Genomic DNA, 21,436 nt, shown 5'->3' on the forward strand with positions numbered 1-21,436 from the left:
ATTGTGTAAAAACTGCATTCAAGAAACTTATTTTGTTGTAACATATTTGTATTGTTAACCATTATGTAATGGTCGTGTGTAAACAGGATATTTTAGATTATCATTATTTGATAATCTACGTAAAGCTTTTTAAACCTTTATTGATGAAATAAAGGTTATGGTTTGTTTTAAAATGAATGCAGTCTTTGAAAAACGTCTCATATAGAGGTCAAAACCTCGCAACGAAATCAATTAATATGGAATGTTTTTAATCAATAAGAACGGGACATTTCAGTTGGTATCCGAGCGTTGGTCTTAGAGAACCAGAATTTTGCATTAGTGTGTCTTATCGAGTTTGTTAGGATGCATTAGTGAGTCTGGACTTCGACCGTGTTTACTTGAAAAATGATTGCTTAACAAATTTTGTTGGAAACTATATATTTTTAACATGTGAATATTATGTGATATATTAATCTCTTAACGCGTTTGATATTATGTGATAGATGTCTACCTCTAGAACAAGTCCCATTGACTCACCTAATAATAATGAAGAGTCAAATATAAATTGGAATGATTCGTGGACTGATTCACAAGTTCCCGAAGAGGAACCAGAAGAAGAGTCGGAACCGGAAGAAGAATCGGAACCGGAAGAAGAATCGGAACCGGATGAAGAAATAGAACCGGTGGGGGAAATAATAAAACGGTTAAGTAAAAGAAAATTCTCAACCAACCGACCAAGGTTAATTATGGTCAATGGTGTTTCCGCCAAGAAAGCAAAATATTGGGAGGATTACCAATTCTCCGATGAATCGGATTCCGACGAGAATTCCGATGATGTTATAGAAATTACCCCAACTGAATTTAAAAAGGCAAAAGAAAATAATAAGGGAAAGGGCATAAAAATAGAGAAATCTAATTCCAACCCCGATGAACTTTATATGTATCGTCAACCCCCGAAGTCCTTAAGTTGTAACAATGACCCGGGAACCTCTAAACCACCAGGTTTTTCTAAACCAATGTGGAAAACGACGGATCGTATTAGGGGAACATCATATATCCCTAGAAACTTGGCAAAACGAACCAAAACCGAAGAAGAAGAAACAAGCGAGTCGGAATAAGATAGTTGTATTCGTGTGGTGTAATATATGTAATATAGTGTGCTTATGCTTTATGATATATGTAAAAAATTTTTGTATTAATAAGTATTTTTTTTTATGAATCTAACTCTTGTTCTATTTTACAGTATAAAAACACAAAATGGATAGACAACCCAATATTTTAAGAGACCTACCCGGAGACATGATTGATGAAATCTTATCTAGAGTCGGTCAGAATTCTTCGGCACAACTATTTAAGGCGAGATCAGTTTGTAAGACATTCGAAGAACGTTCCAAGAATGCCTTGATTTATAAAAGGCTTTCGTTTGAAAGATGGGGGATATCACATTGGGAAATCCATAAGTTACGATGTGTTTACTTTTACGCATATATTGCGGGGAACCCAAATGCTATTTTACGCAATGGGTTAAGAAATTATTTTGACTCAATATATCCGAATATTGGACTTCGTGATTTAGAAAAAGCGGCTAACATGCAACATAAAGAAGCATGTTATGCTTACGGATTAGTAATGTTCGCTTCTCACCAAAGTGAGAACAAGAACATCGGGCTACAACTATTAAACAAAACGTTCCCACAAGTGACGGAGTCGGTAATTGGGGTAAGAAATGAGGTTTTTAGATTGTTACGGGACTGTTGGACATTACGTAACCCTCGTCCCTTTGACGACGTTACAACACGCTGTCTTATCAACGGCCATAACGGTTATGTTCCACAAGACCAAGGATGGGAAGTAATCCTAGTAAAACCAGAATGCATGACTTGTTTCTGGACGTATGAATTACGTGTCTTTAGTGCCTTTGCTGAACGACTTGTGTACTAGCTAGAATTATCTTCACAACCATCTTGTATCAAAGTTATTGTGTGCTATATTTCATGCTATATGTAAAATAAGCGGTATTGTAAGTTTGTAAAATATTGTGTAAAAGTTTGAACGCGAAATATTATTATAATCAGTTTTTCATATAGAATTGTAGTAGTTGAATTGTATATTAGCTACTAAGTATGAACTTAACGGGAAGGTACTACCCGAATTTAAACTTATAAAACGCTAATATGAAGAAAAAGCTTTTATAAATGAATTCATATTATGCTACGAAATACTATTAACTACTCTTAATATTCTGTATGATTAACTTGTTCCATTTGACTATTTTGAAGGAAATGGCACCGACTACTCGACACACCGTGAATATGAATGAAGAGGAATTCCATACTTTTCTAGCTTCAAACATAGCCGCAGTACAGGCTGCGCTACATACCAACAATAACCTTGGATCTAGCAGTACAGGAAATCGTGTAGGATGCACCTACAAAGAATTCACTGCCTGCAAACCTTTGGAATTTGATGGAACCGAAGGACCGATCGGATTGAAACGGTGGACCGAGAAGGTCGAATCGGTGTTTGCCATAAGTAAGTGTACCGAAGTGGACAAAGTGAAGTACGCTACGCATACCTTCACAGGTTCTGCGTTAACATGGTGGAATACCTATCTAGAGCAAGTGGGACAAGACGATGCGTACGCACTACCATGGTCAGCATTCAAGCACTTGATGAACGAGAAGTACCGTCCCAGAACCGAGGTCAATAAGCTCAAGACAGAACTTAGAGGGTTACGAACCCAAGGATTTGATATTACCACGTACGAAAGACGATTCACAGAATTGTGCCTATTGTGTCCGGGAGCATTCGAAGATGAGGAAGAGAAGATCGACGCGTTTGTGAAAGGATTACCGGAAAGAATCCAAGAAGATATAAGTTCACACGAGCCCGCCTCCATACAACAGGCATGTAGAATGCCTCATAAACTAGTGAACCAGATTGAAGAAAGAATTAAAGAACAGACTGCTGAAGAGGCCAATGTGAAGCAAGTCAAAAGAAAGTGGGAGGAAAACGGTGATAAGAATCACCAATACAACAACAACAGCAATTACAACAATAATCGCAACAATTATCCCAACAATCGCAACATCAATCGCAACTACAACAAACGGCCCAACAACAACAACAACAACAACAACAACAACAACAACATCAACTACAACAATCATCCCAACAACAATAATAACCGCAACAACAACAACAATCAGAAGCAGCTATGCCAAAGGTGTGAAAAGTATCACTCGGGGTTCTGCACCAAATTTTGCAACAAGTGTAAAAGAAATGGTCATAGCGCAGCGAAGTGTGAGGTCTACGGACCAGGGGTTAATAGAACGAAAGGAACAAATGGTGTCAGAACGAGTAATGGCGGAGCAAGTAGTGTCGGAGCAAGTTATGCCAATGTAGTTTGTTATAAATGTGGAAAACCGGGCCACATTATTAGAAATTGTCCGAACCAGGAGAACATGAATGGACAAGGCCGCGGAAGAGTTTTCAATATTAATGCGGCAGAGGCACAGGAAGACCCGGAGCTTGTTACGGGTACGTTTCTTATTGACAATAAATCTGCTTACGTTTTATTTGATTCGGGTGCGGATAGAAGCTATATGAGTAGAGATTTTTGTGCTAAATTAAGTTGTCCATTGACACCTTTGGATAGTAAATTGTTACTCGAATTAGCAAATGGTAAATTAATTTCAGCAGATAATATATGTCGGAATCGAGAAATTAAACTGGTTAGCGAAACATTTAAGATTGATTTGATACCAGTAGAGTTAGGGAGTTTTGATGTGATAATCGGTATGGACTGGTTGAAAGAAGTGAAAGCAGAGATCGTTTGTTACAAAAATGCAATTCGCATTATACGAGAAAAAGGAAAACCCTTAATGGTATACGGAGAAAAGGGCAACACGAAGCTACATCTTATTAGTAATTTGAAGGCACAAAAACTAATAAGAAAAGGTTGCTATGCTATTCTAGCACACGTCGAGAAAGTACAAACTGAAGAAAAGAGCATCAATGATGTTCCCATTGCAAAAGAATTTCCCGATGTATTTCCGAAAGAATTACCGGGATTACCCCCACATCGATCCGTTGAATTTCAAATAGATCTTGTACCAGGAGCTGCACCAATAGCTCGTGCTCCTTACAGACTCGTACCCAGCGAGATGAAAGAACTACAAAGCCAATTACAAGAACTTTTAGAGCGTGGTTTCATTCGACCAAGCACATCACCGTGGGGAGCTCCTGTTTTGTTTGTCAAGAAGAAAGATGGTACATTCAGGTTGTGTATCGACTACCGAGAGTTGAACAAACTTACCATCAAGAACCGCTACCCACTACCGAGAATCGATGACTTATTTGATCAACTACAAGGCTCGTCTGTTTATTCAAAGATTGACTTACGTTCCGGGTATCATCAAATGCGGGTGAAAGAAGATGATATTCCAAAGACTGCTTTCAGAACACGTTACGGTCATTACAAGTTTATGGTCATGCCGTTTGGTTTAACTAATGCACCAGCTGTGTTCATGGACCTTATGAACCGAGTGTGTGGACCATACCTTGACAAGTTTGTCATTGTTTTCATTGATGACATACTTATTTACTCAAAGAATGACCAAGAACACGGTGAACATTTGAGAAAGGTGTTAGAAGTATTGAGGAAGGAAGAATTGTACGCTAAGTTTTCAAAGTGTGCATTTTGGTTGGAAGAAGTTCAATTCCTCGGTCACATAGTGAACAAAGAAGGTATTAAGGTGGATCCGGCAAAGATAGAAACTGTTGAAAAGTGGGAAACCCCGAAAACTCCGAAACACATACGCCAGTTTTTAGGACTAGCTGGTTACTACAGAAGGTTCATCCAAGACTTTTCCAGAATAGCAAAACCCTTGACTGCATTAACGCATAAAGGGAAGAAATTTGAATGGAATGATGAACAAGAGAAAGCATTTCAGTTATTGAAGAAAAAGCTAACTACGGCACCTATATTGTCATTGCCTGAAGGGAATGATGATTTTGTGATTTATTGTGATGCATCAAAGCATGGTCTCGGTTGTGTATTAATGCAACGAACGAAGGTGATTGCTTATGCGTCTAGACAATTGAAGATTCACGAACAAAATTATACGACGCATGATTTGGAATTAGGCGCGGTTGTTTTTGCATTAAAGACTTGGAGGCACTACTTATATGGGGTCAAAAGTATTATATATACCGACTACAAAAGTCTTCAACACATATTTAATCAGAAACAACTGAATATGAGGTAGCGTAGGTGGATTGAATTATTGAATGATTACGACTTTGAGATTCGTTACCACTCGGGGAAGGCAAATGTGGTAGCCGATGCCTTGAGCAGGAAGGACAGAGAACCCATTCGAGTAAAATCTATGAATATAATGATTCATAATAACATTACTACTTAAATAAAGGAGGCGCAACAAGGAGTTTTAAAAGAGGGAAATTTAAAGGATGAAATACACAAAGGATCGGAGAAGCATCTTAATATTCGGGAAGACGGAACCCGGTATAGGGCTGAAAGGATTTGGGTACCAAAATTTGGAGATATGAGAGAAATGGTACTTAGAGAAACTCATAAAACCAGATACTCAATACATCCTGGAACGGGGAAGATGTACAAGGATCTCAAGAAACATTTTTGGTGGCCGATTATGAAAGCCGATGTTGCTAAATACGTAGGAGAATGTTTGACGTGTTCTAAGGTCAAAGCTGAGCATCAGAAACCATCAGGTCTACTTCAACAACCCGAAATCCCGGAATGGAAATGGGAAAACATTACCATGGATTTCATCACTAAATTGCCAAGGACTGCAAGTGGTTTTGATACTATTTGGGTAATAGTTGATCATCTCACCAAATCAGCACACTTCCTGCCAATGAGAGAAGATGACAAAATGGAGAAGTTGGCGCAATTGTATTTGAAGGAGGTTGTCTCCAGACATGGAATACCCGTCTCTGTTATCTCTGATAGGGATGGTAGATTTGTTTCAAGGTTCTGGCAGACGTTACAGCAAGCATTAGGAACTCGTCTAGACATGAGTACTGCCTATCATCCACAAACTGATGGGCAGAGCGAAAGGACGATACAAACGCTTGAAGACATGCTACGAGCATGTGTTATTGATTTCGGAAACAGTTGGGATCGACATCTACCGTTAGCAGAATTTTCCTACAACAACAGCTACCATTCAAGCATTGAGATGGCGCCGTTTGAAGCACTTTATGGTAGAAAGTGCAGGTCTCCGATTTGTTGGAGTGAAGTGGGGGATAGACAGATTACGGGTCCGGAGATTGTACAAGAAACTACCGAGAAGATCATCCAAATTCAACAACGGTTGAAAACCGCCCAAAGTCGACAAAAGAGCTACGCTGACATTAAAAGAAAAGATATAGAATTTGAAATTGGAGAGATGGTCATACTTAAAGTTGCACCTTGGAAAGGCGTTGTTCAATTTGGTAAACGAGGGAAATTAAATCCAAGGTATATTGGACCATTCAAGATTATTGATCGTGTCGGACCAGTAGCTTACCGACTTGAGTTACCTCAACAACTCGCGGCTGTACATAACACTTTCCACGTCTCGAATTTGAAGAAATGTTTTGCTAAAGAAGATCTCACTATTCCGTTAGATGAAATCCAAATCAACGAAAAACTTCAATTCATCGAAGAACCCGTCGAAATAATGGATCGTGAGGTTAAAAGACTTAAGCAAAACAAGATAACAATTGTTAAGGTTCGATGGAATGCTCGTAGAGGACTCGAGTTCACCTGGGAGCGTGAAGATCAGATGAAGAAGAAATACCCGCATCTATTTCCAGAAGATTCGTCAACACCTTCAACAGCTTAAAATTTCGGGACGAAATTTATTTAACGGGTAGGTACTGTAGTGACCCGAACTTTTCCATGTTTATATATATTAATTGAGATTGATATTTACATGATTAAATGTTTCCAACATGTTAAGCAATCAAACTTGTTAAGACTTGATTAATTGAAATATGTTTCATATAGACAATTGACCACCCAAGTTGACCGGCGATTCACGAACGTTAAAACTTGTAAAAATGACATGACGATATACATATGGATATACATATGGTTAACATGAGATTATGATAAGTAAGTATCTCCATAAGTATATTAACAATGAGTTATATACATATAAACAAGACTACTAACTTAAGGATTTCGAAACGAGACATATATGTAACGAATATCGTTGTAACGACATTTAAATGTATATATATCATATTAAGATATATTAATATATCATAATATCATGATAATATAATAATTTAACATCTCATTAGATATAATAAACAATGGGTTAACAACATTAATTGAGATCGTTAACTTAAAGGTTTCAAAACAACACTTACATGTAACGACTAACGATGACTTAACGACTCAGTTAAAATGTATATACATGTAGTGTATTTAGATGTATTAAAATACTTTTGGAAGACTTCAAGACATATATCAAAACACTCATACTTAACGAAAATGGTTACAGTTACTTTCCCATTCTTTTCTTTCATCAAGAATTCTAGTCGTATTCTTACCCGTATTATACACAGCTTCAAAACGTACTTACTATGGGTATATACCAATAGGAACTAGCATGGGATTCCACTCTTGATTATGTCATGTATGGCTAATCAATTTTAACTTCTACCATGAGCTAGTCAACTAACTAGAACTCCTTTTAACCCCACTCACCACTCACCAATTACCACTCATCATTCACTCCATTTCACTTCCAATTCTCTTTCTAATTCTCTCTCAACACACACACACTACTATGAATGTATTTTTCCAGTAGTTAATCATCATCTTCATCAAAAATCACTTCAAGAATCAAGCTATAATCATCATAGGAAGAACACTTCAAGAACACTTCAAAAATCCCTTCAAGTTTACTAATTTACTTCCAAGCTTTCTAATCCATTCCAAGTAATCATCTAAGATCAAGAAACCTTTGTTATATACAGTAGGTTATCTTTCTTATTCAAGGTAATATTCATATTCAAACTTTGATTCAATTTCTATAACTATAAACTATCTTAATTCGAGTAAAAATCTTACTTGAACTTGTTTTTGTGTCATGATCCTACTTCAAGAACTTTCAAGCCATCCAAGATCCTTTAAAGCTAGATCATTTCTTGTCACTTCCAGTAGGTTTACCTACTAAACTTGAGGTAGTAATGATGTTCATAACATCATTCGATTCATATATATAAAACTATCTTATTCGAAGGTTTAAACTCGTAATCACTAGAACATAGTTTAGTTAATTCTAAACTTGTTCGCAAACAAAAGTTAATCCTTCTAACTTGACTTTTAAAATTAACTAAACACATGTTCTATATCTATATGATATGCTAACTTAATGATTTAAAACCTGGAAACACGAAAAACACCGTAAAACCGGATTTACGCCGTCGTAGTAACACCGCGGGCTGTTTTGGGTTAGTTAATTAAAAACTATGATAAACTTTGATTTAAAAGTTGTTATTCTGAGAAAATGATTTTTATTATGAACATGAAACTATATCCAAAAATTATGGTTAAACTCAAAGTGGAAGTATGTTTTCTAAAATGGTCATCTAGACGTCGTTCTTTCGACTGAAATGACTACCTTTACAAAAACGACTTGTAACTTATTTTTCCGACTATAAACCTATACTTTTTCTGTTTAGATTCATAAAATAGAGTTCAATATGAAACCATAGCAATTTGATTCACTCAAAACGGATTTAAAATGAAGAAGTTATGGGTAAAACAAGATTGGATAATTTTTCTCATTTTAGCTACGCGAAAATTGGTAACAAATCTATTCCAACCATAACTTAATCAACTTGTATTGTATATTATGTAATCTTGAGATACCATAGACACGTATACAATGTTTCGACCTATCATGTCGACACATCTATATATATTTCGGAACAACCATAGACACTCTATATGTGAATGTTGGAGTTAGCTATACAGGGTTGAGGTTGATTCCAAAATATATATAGTTTGAGTTGTGATCAATACTGAGATACGTATACACTGGGTCGTGGATTGATTCAAGATAATATTTATCGATTTATTTCTGTACATCTAACTGTGAACAACTAGTTGTAGGTTATTAACGAGGACAGCTGACTTAATAAACTTAAAACATCAAAATATATTAAAAGTGTTGTAAATATATTTTGAACATACTTTGATATATATGTATATATTGTTATAGGTTCGTGAATCAACCAGTGGCCAAGTCTTACTTCCCGACGAAGTAAAAATCTGTGAAAGTGAGTTATAGTCCCACTTTTAAAATCTAATATTTTTGGGATGAGAATACATGCAGGTTTTATAAATGATTTACAAAATAGACACAAGTACGTGAAACTACATTCTATGGTTGAATTATCGAAATCTAATATGCCCCTTTTTATTAAGTCTGGTAATCTAAGAATTAGGGAACAGACACCCTAATTGACGCGAATCCTAAAGATAGATCTATTGGGCCTAACAAACCCCATCCAAAGTATCGGATGCTTTAGTACTTCGAAATTTATATCATATCCGAAGGGTGTCCCGGAATGATGGGGATATTCTTATATATGCATCTTGTTAATGTCGGTTACCAGGTGTTCACCATATGAATGATTTTTATCTCTATGTATGGGATGTGTATTGAAATATGAAATCTTGTGGTCTATTGTTACGATTTGATATATATAGGTTAAACCTATAACTCACCAACATTTTTGTTGACATTTTAAGCATGTTTATTCTCAGGTGATTATTAAGAGCTTCCGCTGTCGCATACTTAAATAAGGACGAGATTTGGAGTCCATGCTTGTATGATATTGTGTAAAAACTGCATTCAAGAAACTTATTTTGTTGTAACATATTTGTATTGTAAACCATTATGTAATGGTCGTGTGTAAACAGGATATTTTAGATTATCATTATTTGATAATCTACGTAAAGCTTTTTAAACCTTTATTGATGAAATAAAGGTTATGGTTTGTTTTAAAATGAATACAGTCTTTGAAAAACGTCTCATATAGAGGTCAAAACCTCGCAACGAAATCAATTAATATGGAACGTTTTTAATCAATAAGAACGGGACATTTCATAGTGTCTATCTGCACTATGTCAATTAACTTCTTTTCATAGCAGTCTCTAATGAAATGGTATTTAATCCCAATGTGTTTGGTTTTAGAATGATTAACAGGATTTTTAGTGACAGCTATAGCGGCAATATTATCAACAAAAATAGGAGTGTTAGAAATATGTAAACCATAGTCATGTAGCTGCTGTTGGATCCAGATGACCTGAGATGTACAGCTTGCTGCAGCAATATATTCAGCTTCACAAGTAGACCGAGCCACTATCGTCTACTTTTTACATTGCCAAGTAACTAATCTGCTTCCTAAAAATTGACACCCCCCAGAAGTTGACTTGAAGTCTTTCTTGCATCCGCCATATTCTGAATCACTATACGCAGTAAGCTCAAAACCATCATCACACGAATACCATAACCCCAAAGTTGGTGTATCTTTCAAATATCTTAGAATCTTCTTGACCACGAGCATATGATGAACATTTGGATTCGCTTGATTACGAGCACACAACCAAACTGCAAACATAATATCTGTTCTAGAAGCTGTAAGATACATTAGAGACCCAATTATCGCCGTGTATAATGTCCGATCCACCTTAGCACCTTCACAATCTGGTGAAATACCGTGATTCACCGAAAACGGAATCTTTGCTGGTCTCTCAGCTTCCATTTGGAAACGTTTTAGAATATCAGCAACATACTTGATTTGATGCAAGAAGATGCCTTTATCCATCTGAGCTACCTGCAAGCCTAAGAAAAACTTGATAGTTCCCATGAAACTCATTTTGAACTTCCGTTGCATAACCTTCTCAAACTCATTGACCATCGACTTATCTGTTGATCCAAATATGATATCATCAACATAAACCTGCACTAGCATGAGATGCTGTCCTTTCTTCTTGATGAAAAGTGTTTGATCAATCAAACCTCTTCTGAAACCATTCTCAAGCATGTAGTTGGACAAAGTAGCATACCACGCTCTTGGAGCTTGATGAAGCCCATACAGTGCCTTTTCTAGTCGATATACCTTTTCGGGGAAATGAGGATCTTCAAAATCAGGTGGTTGTTCAACATATACTTTCTCATTAATCTCTCTGTACAAAAATGCGCTTTTCATATCCATCTGATAAACTTTAAATCCCATGAAGGACGCAAAGGCCAAGAAAATTCTAATTGCCTCAAGTCTAGCTACCGGAGCAAATACCTCATTGTAGTTAATTTCAGGGATTTGTTGATATCCCTTTACCACCAACCTAGCTTTATTTCTGATAACAATACCCTGTTCATCCTTCTTATTCTTCAATACCCATCGAAGACCAGAAGGTTCACATCCATGTGGTGGATTGACTAATCTCCAGACTTTCAAATGCTTAAACTGCAACAACTCTTCCTGCATAGCACTAACCCACTCATCATATTTCAATGCCTCAAAGGAATCTTTCAGTTCAATCTGACGTACATAGCATGAGTCAGCGTGCACAAACACTCTCCCCGTCTTATTTAACGAAGAATAAAAAGGTGTCACCACATTTGCACTCTCTGTTTCATCATCTTCTGCTGTCGTTGGACTTTCACTTACTACAGGAATCTCAGATGTAGTAGGAACTTTAGACGTTGATGCTTCATTAGTATTAGTATGAGGAATACCAATATGAGGGATGCCCCTTGTATCCACAAAATAATCATCCAGGCGTTTTGGGGGCATGATGACACGGTTTGATCTACGTACACCTCGTGCTTCAGTTGGATGTTCAGGCACTGTTACAGCTGGTAGTTGATTATAAAGAGGATTAAGATGTTCCTATATCAACCGTGCCTGACTAACTTCCTCATCTTCTTCAAACTCACTGTCTTCATTAGTATCTACTACCTCATCCACATTCGAATCAGTATTACCTCGAAAACTCTGCGGACTTGGATGCAAGCTAGATATCGGATTCTGAACCTGCGCTGGAATAGTAATGATATCTTCAGTATAGTTTTGTGAATCAAACAACATCTGAGTTATCACATCTTCATCAGTAACTCTTGGTGGAAGATTGAAAGAATTAAACAATTTATCATATTTAAACTGCCATGCGAACCCTTTACTAACACGAGCCGGAGCGTTACTCTGAATATCAACCTCGAAACGTTCTTCAGCACACTTAGATTCAGTATTGTACACTCTTATATTCGGATTCCCATAGACCAAGAAGATACCAGTGACAACCTTTGAATTAAATTTCCCTCATGTGTCTCGTACCAGGATAGTACAAGGAGCACCAAAGGGTTCAAAATGTTTAATATAAGGCTTTTTCTTGTGTAACAGTTCATAACATGTTTTTCCATGTCTTTTCACAACTAAGACTCTGTTCATCACATAACACGCTGTACTCACGGCTTCACCCCAGAAAACAATGGGTAAACATGAATCAGCTAACATAGTTCTTGCGGTCTCAATTAATGTCCTATTATTTCTTTCAGCAACACCATTGGACTGTGGCGTATAAGCAGGAATGAACTGTTGTTGTATCCCCTGTTCATTACAAATGTGCAACATCTGATGATTCTTGAATTCCGTACCATTTTCAGTACGAATCTTTCTAACTTTCAACTTATACAAACATTCAAGCTTCAGAATCAAAACTTTAACGTGCTCGAAAGTATCTAATTTATGCTTCAGCATAACAACTCAAGAGAAACGTGAATACTCATCTGTAACCACCAAGCGGTATGACTCTCCAGTGATAGTCTTGCAATTAACTGGACCAAAAAGATCCATATGCAACAATTCAAGAGGAATATTAATCGAATGATGCTTCTTGGTAGCATGAGACTTCTTAACCTGTTTCCCTTGTTTACACGGAAGACAACCTTCAGGAATATGAAAACTTTTAACATTAACACCATCAACTAGTCCATTGTGAACTAGATTATTCATCTTCCTGAGACTTAGATCACCCATACGCTTGTGCCAAATGATAGACTCCTGTTCAGTAGCCTTAGAAATGAAAGCCTGATGGTCTGTAGCTGCTTTAACATGAGCCTTACGCATATCAAGAATATAAAGATCCTTGCACCTTGGAGCAGTCATCAAAATCATATCTTCCGGAATCACAAACTCTTTCCTCAAAATATAATAGAATTTGTCATCAAATGCAACTGTATACTTTTTGTCAGCAGCCTGTGAAACAGAAAGCAGATTGTTCGACATCTGCTCTACAAAATTTACTTTATCAAAGCTGACATTTTCGTTAGCTATCACTCCTTGCGCAGTAATAAAACCTCCTTCACTACCTGCAAAAGAAACTGGTCCCCCATTCACTGTTTTCACATTAGAAAGTAAGGACAAGTTCCCTGTCATGTGCCTGGACACCCCACTATCAACAATCCATGTACTGCAGCATGGATTGTAGACGACCTGCACATGAAAATAAGGAGATTAGTTAGAAAGGGCCACCCATGCCCTAATGGCAGTGGGTTTCCCATCAACGCCAACCACTGGCAACTCCACCTATTATCCCTTAGATCCAGAAGGACCTTCAGCATTTTGGACACCCTTAACTTTTGATTTACGTTTCCAAACAGTATTTTTCGGTAATGGTTTCCGGTAGTAATCGTTTGTTTAAAAAACTTTAGTTTCATTTGTTTGAACAGAAGTAGATTTAACCACAGGTGAAGATGATCTTCTATTGAAAGCACGTTTAGGACTAAGATCAATCTTCCTATGTGGTGTCTGTCTAATGGGTTTACAATTTGCAGACCTATGTCCCAACATCCCACAATTGAAACAATTAACATTATCAAAGTTATTAGAATTAAACACTTGACGTCTAGGTGGTGAAAACTGTCTCTTAGATGGTGTAGTCTGTTGTCTAGTCGTAGGGGGAGACGAGACTTGTTGTTTAACAGTCTGTCGACGACTAGGTGAAACATATTTCGTCACGCTGCCAGAATTTGAACTCTCACATTTTGGTGGATGTTCAGAGTTAGGATCAACAACCTGTGAATTCAAAGTACTACTTCCCTTAACAAACTTAACAGGAGTGAACTGAGTGTTTTTCTTCCTATTTTTTTTGGCTTTTCAACACTCTTTATCTGAGTCTTCTGACTCTCACTCCTATTATTATCGTTCTTTGAATTCTTTAAAATCGTGATGAGTTTAGTCACAAGTACAAAAGGTTTGCTGTCCTTTTTGGTATCAACATCAGTGTCGGACTCCGTTTCATAGACAACATCTAAAGGTTTCTTACTCTCAGCATCCTTACTTTTACTCTTAACAGGTGTTTCCTCAGACTTACCATACTGCTGTTCTACAACCTGACCCTTACTCTTCTCAACAGGCTTATTAACATACTCATCCATAAGCGGTGGGGCAACCTGATCATAACCTAACCCTTGTTTTTTAGGATGATTAAAAATTTGTGTCACGTATGACATTCTCTGCTAATTATCAATCCTAGCCTTTTCTGATTCATATTTTAACTTATATGAATCTTTTTCTACCTTAAGTGCTTCTATCTGGCTCAAATACAGATTAATCACTTTCTGATCATCTATAACAGTTGATTTTATGTGACCTACCTGATTCTCTAAGGACTTAATGACATCAACATACTCTTTCTGCTTATTAAGGTAGTAAAGAGCATCATCATAGTTCTTCTTGTTTGTCTGATTTTCTAGACTCAAATTCTTAAGTTCAAGTCTAAGTTTTGGACAAGTTTCACAAGTAGCAGGGATTTCATTAAGCTTAGAAACTATACATTCAAGTCTAGCTATATCTTGTTCAAGGTTAATCCATTTAGAACAAACAAAAGCTAAATCATTACATACCTTGTCATTGCTGGACGTGTTAGCCATGAATGCATAATCATTTCTACCATCCTGTGAATCTACATCTGATTCTGATTCAGACTTTGAACTTGTACTGTTTGAATAATCAGCATCATAACCTCCCGCGCACTCAACTTTAGTAGAACTATCAGAACTCTTCACCGTAACTATCTTCTCTTCAGTATCTTTAACCTCACTGGTAATCAAATGTTCAAGTTCTTTTCTTAACCAGGTACTCGTATGACAACTCATTCCCAAGGATTTATCATCATCGGAAGAATCAGTAGTAAATTCAAGATTAGACAAGTCCTTAGCTTTGCGGAACTTATCATACAGCTGATCCTTGATTCTCTTCTTAAGACACATCTTCATTACCTCCTCTACCCTTTTCATTCTAGCGTCACATCTGCACACATAGCATGCGCAATCACGATTATCTTTACTGATACAACCAGCATTCCTTCTCACAACCCTTTCTTCCTCTATCTCAGCTTCACTCTTACCCACAAAAACAACATTCGCTTTCTCAGAATCTACCGAAATAGACCAATCACACACCTCATCAGCATAAGTAGTAGTCAATGCTTTGGATTGACATGTTGCTGCAGCATCCTTCTCTACACTTGAACTCACTTGTTTTGGATTCACTTCAATGGTTGTATTATGAAAAGGATTATGAAAACCAGGCTTAGGTGGTCTAGTACACGTCCTCTTAAAGTGATCCAATTCATCACAGTTATGGCATCTAACCTTGGACATGTCAAAACCGAATTTAGTGTTCCGATTTAAACTCAAGGTTCTCTGACCTGTTCTTTTCAAATACTTTCACGCTCGTCTCACAATACTACCCATTCCATACAGTATATCCATTCTCTCAATCTCATCCTTATCAATTTGGTCATAATCTTCATTCTCAAGATGACCATTAATTATCTGACCATTAATCATATCATTGTACGAGTTGAAAACAACAGCTGCTAGTGCCATATCCTCCTGAATTGATTCCAAAGACCTATTCTTGATATTTTCTGTTTTAAGCACTGGTGTTTGAGTCTGTTGAATTGGAGAAGACTCAATGACTTTAGTAGTTGAGCTCTGAGATTGAGATTTAGCATGAAAATAACCAGACACTGACTGTGGTGCCGAGGTCTGTGCATCATTGGTTGAAATGTACGTTATCTGTAATGGAGCATGAAATCCAGAGGATGACCCAATGGTAGAAGAAGAGGCTACAGTACCAAGCCTCTTTCGCTTAGCTTCAACTTGAATATCCTTTTCCATCAGTTTGGATGTAAAGGCGATTAATGTTAACGTACGACCCGATTCAATGTACCTGTTTTGAATCTGCTCAATCTCAGTATGCCATCTTTCAGGAACCATCCTTCAAAACCCTGATAGCCTTGATATCTGACACTTCTATTCCATAATCAGCCATTTCAGCAACCAGTAGACAGTATCGCTCCAAAGTCTGTCCAAGAGTCTCGGAAGGAAGAGATGCAAACACTCTCCATTCATCCTTTAAAACCTTGCCCTTAGTGGCACGATAAGTTGCGGTACCCTCTGTGGCTGACTGAAGAGCAAGCCAAAGGGTGTATGAAGTCTTGTTTCTGTTCTTGAACTGCTGAAAGATTTCCTTAGACAGTGCCCGTGTGAGCTGTGCATAACACCTACATTCCAAATTATACTGTTCACGCTCAGCAGGATTAAACTGTGAAGTTTCCTTTGGTTCACCATCTGCTTCATCTGGCCACACATACTCAGTTTCTATAAACTCCCACAGCCTAGAGTCAATACCATTCAGATAGATCATAAATCGGGCTTTTCAGTCCAAAAAGTCTTTCAGATTCTCAAGTTTAAGAACCTTATTGGAAGTTCCAGACTCACTTTCGGAAAGGATTAATTTTTGAAGTCCAGGAGCAATCACTAAAGCACTGTATTCATTAGCCACTTGTTCATTAGTGTCTGACATTCTGATTAATTAAATTGAATTAAGTGTAAATTAAAATTCTGATTAAAAAGACACACTGTCGGTTGTCTAAGTCACACAGTCGGTTGACTATGTCACACGGTTGGTTGTCTAAGTCACACGGTCAAGTGTCTAACAAAAATTGGGTAGCACTTCGTTACTAAAGTTCACTTTGGTATTATAACTCCCACGGTCGATTGTCTTAGTCACTCGGTCCATTGTCTTACTCACACGGTCGGTTGACTGGACTCACACGGCCGATTGACTAGGCAAAACTCACACTACTTAACAGGAACTCACACGGTCGACTGTATGACTCACTCGGTCGATTAAGTAGCTCACACGGTCGTCCGTGTTCTTGACAGTAGCAGGTCATTTTTTAGGGTTTTCTAGAGGAAAATCGATTTTTCGATCGATTTTTGACAAGATTACCTAAAACAAAACGTATAACTATTTTATAAACACACTAGAAACAAAATTTGACACCAAAAACAAATATTATAACGTAAAAACTCGGATTAATTTTGAAAACAAAAGAAAACACCAAAAACCTAAAACTTTGACCCAAAAACAATTTTGATAAGCAAAACCAGAGACTCCGGCTCTGATACCACTTTGTAGACGTTGATTTGATGGATCTTAGGTTGCCTATTATCGTGACTAGAGGCGGAATTCACTAGCGATGACTAAACTGAGATATGGGCTGTGTCGGATTCGTTTTGGTCAAACCTAGAGTGCAAACTAGATTAGAACGAAGCCTAAACGTGTTATTTCGGTGGTATTTGGTGTTAGGTATCGAGAGAGAACGAGACCAGTCGATTAGGGCTAATGGGGTGTGTAACCTCAACAATGAGGCTTAAACCCGTATATATACTGCATGTCAGACACACTCGGTCGAGTGTGTCACACAGTCGGTTGACTGTGTCACTCAGTCGGTCGAGTGTGTGGACACACTCGGTCGACTGTGTATGCAGTTTAACTTATTGATTATCTAACTAATTAAGCACGCACAATCACATATATAATCAATAGTCACAACGATACGTTATTACATGACCAAATGTATTAAACGATAAGCTATGTACGTCTAGGGATTACATGCATCAACACCTTGAATAAAAATCATAAGTGAATTGGGTCATGCTTTTGCCGTGAAAGAGTAAAAGGAAATATAATACCAATATGGAGTAATTTTAAATTATTTGTATAAAGTACTTATTTATACACCGAAAAAAACAAGGTAGGGGCATTTTAGGAAGTTCAGTAAAATGTTGGTGGATCTTTAAGAAAGGTGTTTAGAAATATCACTTCTCTTTCTCGCATGTGCACGTGTTCATTGGGTAGGTAATAGGGCTAATAGCGGGTTCCTCATTTTAACACAAGGAATGATGACACCGAAATTTCAATATTAGACGAAGGTTGAGTAGAAACTTTGAAGTTGAAATTGTGGATGAGAGGTTCATTGTACTCTAGCATACATATTGAACAATAGAAAAAAAAAAGAATGAAAAACATAGCTACCCAAAATATCTCTTGAGACGTTGACATGGAGCCACAAGTGCAACGTCGAACTAGAGTGGTGAAACACTGAATCTCGTCGTTCCACATGTTTAACTTTGACATCGACGAGTGAAATCTTGACCACTCCTTATGTTGTAATTATTACACAAAATATATATACTAGATTTGCAAGGCTCGAAAATTCCTTATGCTCGTACTACCCAAAATCGACATGTACTAGATTTGGAAAGGAAAAAATTATTTTATATGGGTCAAGGGGATTATACCTAGGTGAAGATGTTATAATTTATAAAATATTACAAATGAGAATAGCAGTGCGAAAGACAGCAAAACCTTTGATGTCAACTACGACAACGGCCAAAAACCAGACAAATAGTCTAACATACAACTATACAAGAACTAAACACATTAATGAATCATCAAGGTTTCACTACTAGAAATACCATTTTTTGTGGCGATTAAAATCGCCGCATTAAATGGGGTTTCTCGCCGCAAAAGATTTTTGGCGGAGACCCCTCGCCGCTTATAAGGTCGTCACCGTAAGTGCGCCGTCTAAAATCTTTTGCGTCGTTTTTTTGCGGCGGACAAAAATGGGGCCCACTATTTAATAAGAAAAAAGAAAAGAAAATATATATTCTTTTTTGCGGCGACTAGATGGCGCCAAACGTTCCCGGCAAAATCTTGCAAGCAAGTGTCAGTTCTTGCGGCGAGTATTTGCAGCGAGGTGTCCCTTCTTTTGCTGCTATTTTTTGCGACGATTATCGCCCGATTTTACAGCATCCCGCCCGATGGTTTATAAGATAATCTTACCTGATGGTTTTAACAGAATTCTGTTGTATTTACAGCATCCCGCCCGATTTTCTGGGCGTTTTTCCGAAACATGTTTCATACAATTTAATAGCACCTATAACAACGTATATAACTCCAAAACAACAATAAATGTAATTTTTATATTTAAGTTTATAAATTAGTAAACCGCACACATTATCGTCATCACCGTCATTAGCGTTATCATCGTCATCTTCATCACCGTCATCATCATCCATCACTGTCATCATCGTCCATCACCGCCATCACCATCATCGTCCATCGTTGTCATCTTCATCATGGTCATCACCGACATCACTTTATTAACGTTACTTAATGACGTTACTTTACGACGTTATTTGATGACGTTACTTGATTACGTTTCTAGTTTCAGTTTCTAATTTAACTTATTTAACAATGTGTTTTAGTTTCTAATTAATATGTGTTGAAGTTTCTAATTAATTAATATATGTGTTGAATTTTCTAATTGAACGATAATTAACTCCTAATTAACCCCAAATTAACATATCAACTAATTGGGCGGGAAACTTTTGGCGGAATATCTTGGGCGGGAAACACTTTGTGGCAGTATATGTTTATGGCTATTTAAAGACTATCCAATGCACCCATGTGTTCCTTCATATCCACCATCTCAACTCAATTCTCTATCCTAATTACACAATGAATCACTCTGTGATCGGTAGACCTATTAGTGAACGTCGTGAGGTCAATCTAGAAGATCTTCCAGAAATCGAGCACGAAATTCGAAAGAATGGGTTGGCTTCCTTTCATTCAGGTTAATAAGTACTTGTTTCATCTTCTCGTCTATCAATTCTATTCAAACTTTCAATTCATTAATGAACAAACAGTGAGGGTTCGAATCGTTGACCATCCATATGAGTATACTCTTCAAGAATTTGGTGCACTATTGGGCGTTCCATTTGAAGGTATAAATATCTATTATCCCGATGAAGACCTTCAAGATCTTCCTGTGCGTATTGTACCACATCAAATAACCATACTTATATGCCGTACTTGTGTTCCATACAAGAACATAGTACGTACGGGCATCCTTGACGATTATATTCGTCCTGAAATTTCCACAAGAAATGAAGTTATCTCAAGTAACATGTACTACCGTGATCCAAATGTCAGTCATTTGTCAATGACTGAAGTTTTGATTCACGGGTGCATGACTCACAATATTAGAGTTAATATTGCTCATTTAGTCGCTTCCCGAATGAATGAGCTTCATAATGAAACAAGACCTCTTCCATATGGAGCGTTTTTGAGTCGTTTATTTACTAATATCGGTGCGGTTAATGGTTTGGTAGGATGACATCTTTTAAGTACGGTACCTATTGACATTTCCTTCGTTGCTGAAACTTCGGCAGCATCGGGCTCGGGTTCTGAAAATTCGTCCACTAGGTCGGATGCTCGCAGTCATCATCGTCGTGGTTAGTAGTGTGATTTAAGTTCAGTAACTTTGTAAGATCGTCATTTAATAATTTATGTTGAAGTGTGTGTTTAATTCAGTAACATCGTATGACCTTTATTTTATGTTTGTCGTTTGCAGTGCTTAATTCACAATCTTTGTATAATATTCGATTGAATGTTTGTCGTTTGTCCGGTGTTAATTAAAGTAACATAAACGATACAACATAAAAACGATACTAATAACATAAACGATAGATATAAAACGATACCAATACTTGAAAACTAGAAAATGACAATAACATAAACGACTTGAAAACTAGAAGATGACAATAACATAAACGATACAACATAATAACGATACTAATAATACTAAATTTAACAGTTTAGTAATAATACTAAACGATACTAAAACATTTCTTCATCTTCTTCGAAAACTAAATAGAGAGAAATGCGATTGGAACGCCAATTCAATGTCTCTTTTATACCGTTCTACTCATCTTCGGTACGGAGATATTTAGCGGATATTTCCGGAACATAGTCATCTTCGTAATACAACACGTCAGTGTGTTCAAACAGAACCATTTCTTTCAAAAAACATAACAGGTCCTCTAAACCTGCGTGGCGAACATCAATTTCTTTGAATATAGATTGAGAACTACGGGCATAATCGTAATCTCTCCTTTCATTACGGAAATTACTTCCGTAATAAACTTCCACTGAGACAATCATCGGCGCAACGATAGTCATTTTGTGTATTGTTTGTGTGTAA

This window comes from Rutidosis leptorrhynchoides, chromosome 3 (genome assembly GCF_046630445.1).
Source record: "Rutidosis leptorrhynchoides isolate AG116_Rl617_1_P2 chromosome 3, CSIRO_AGI_Rlap_v1, whole genome shotgun sequence".
Lineage (NCBI taxonomy): Eukaryota > Viridiplantae > Streptophyta > Magnoliopsida > Asterales > Asteraceae > Rutidosis > Rutidosis leptorrhynchoides.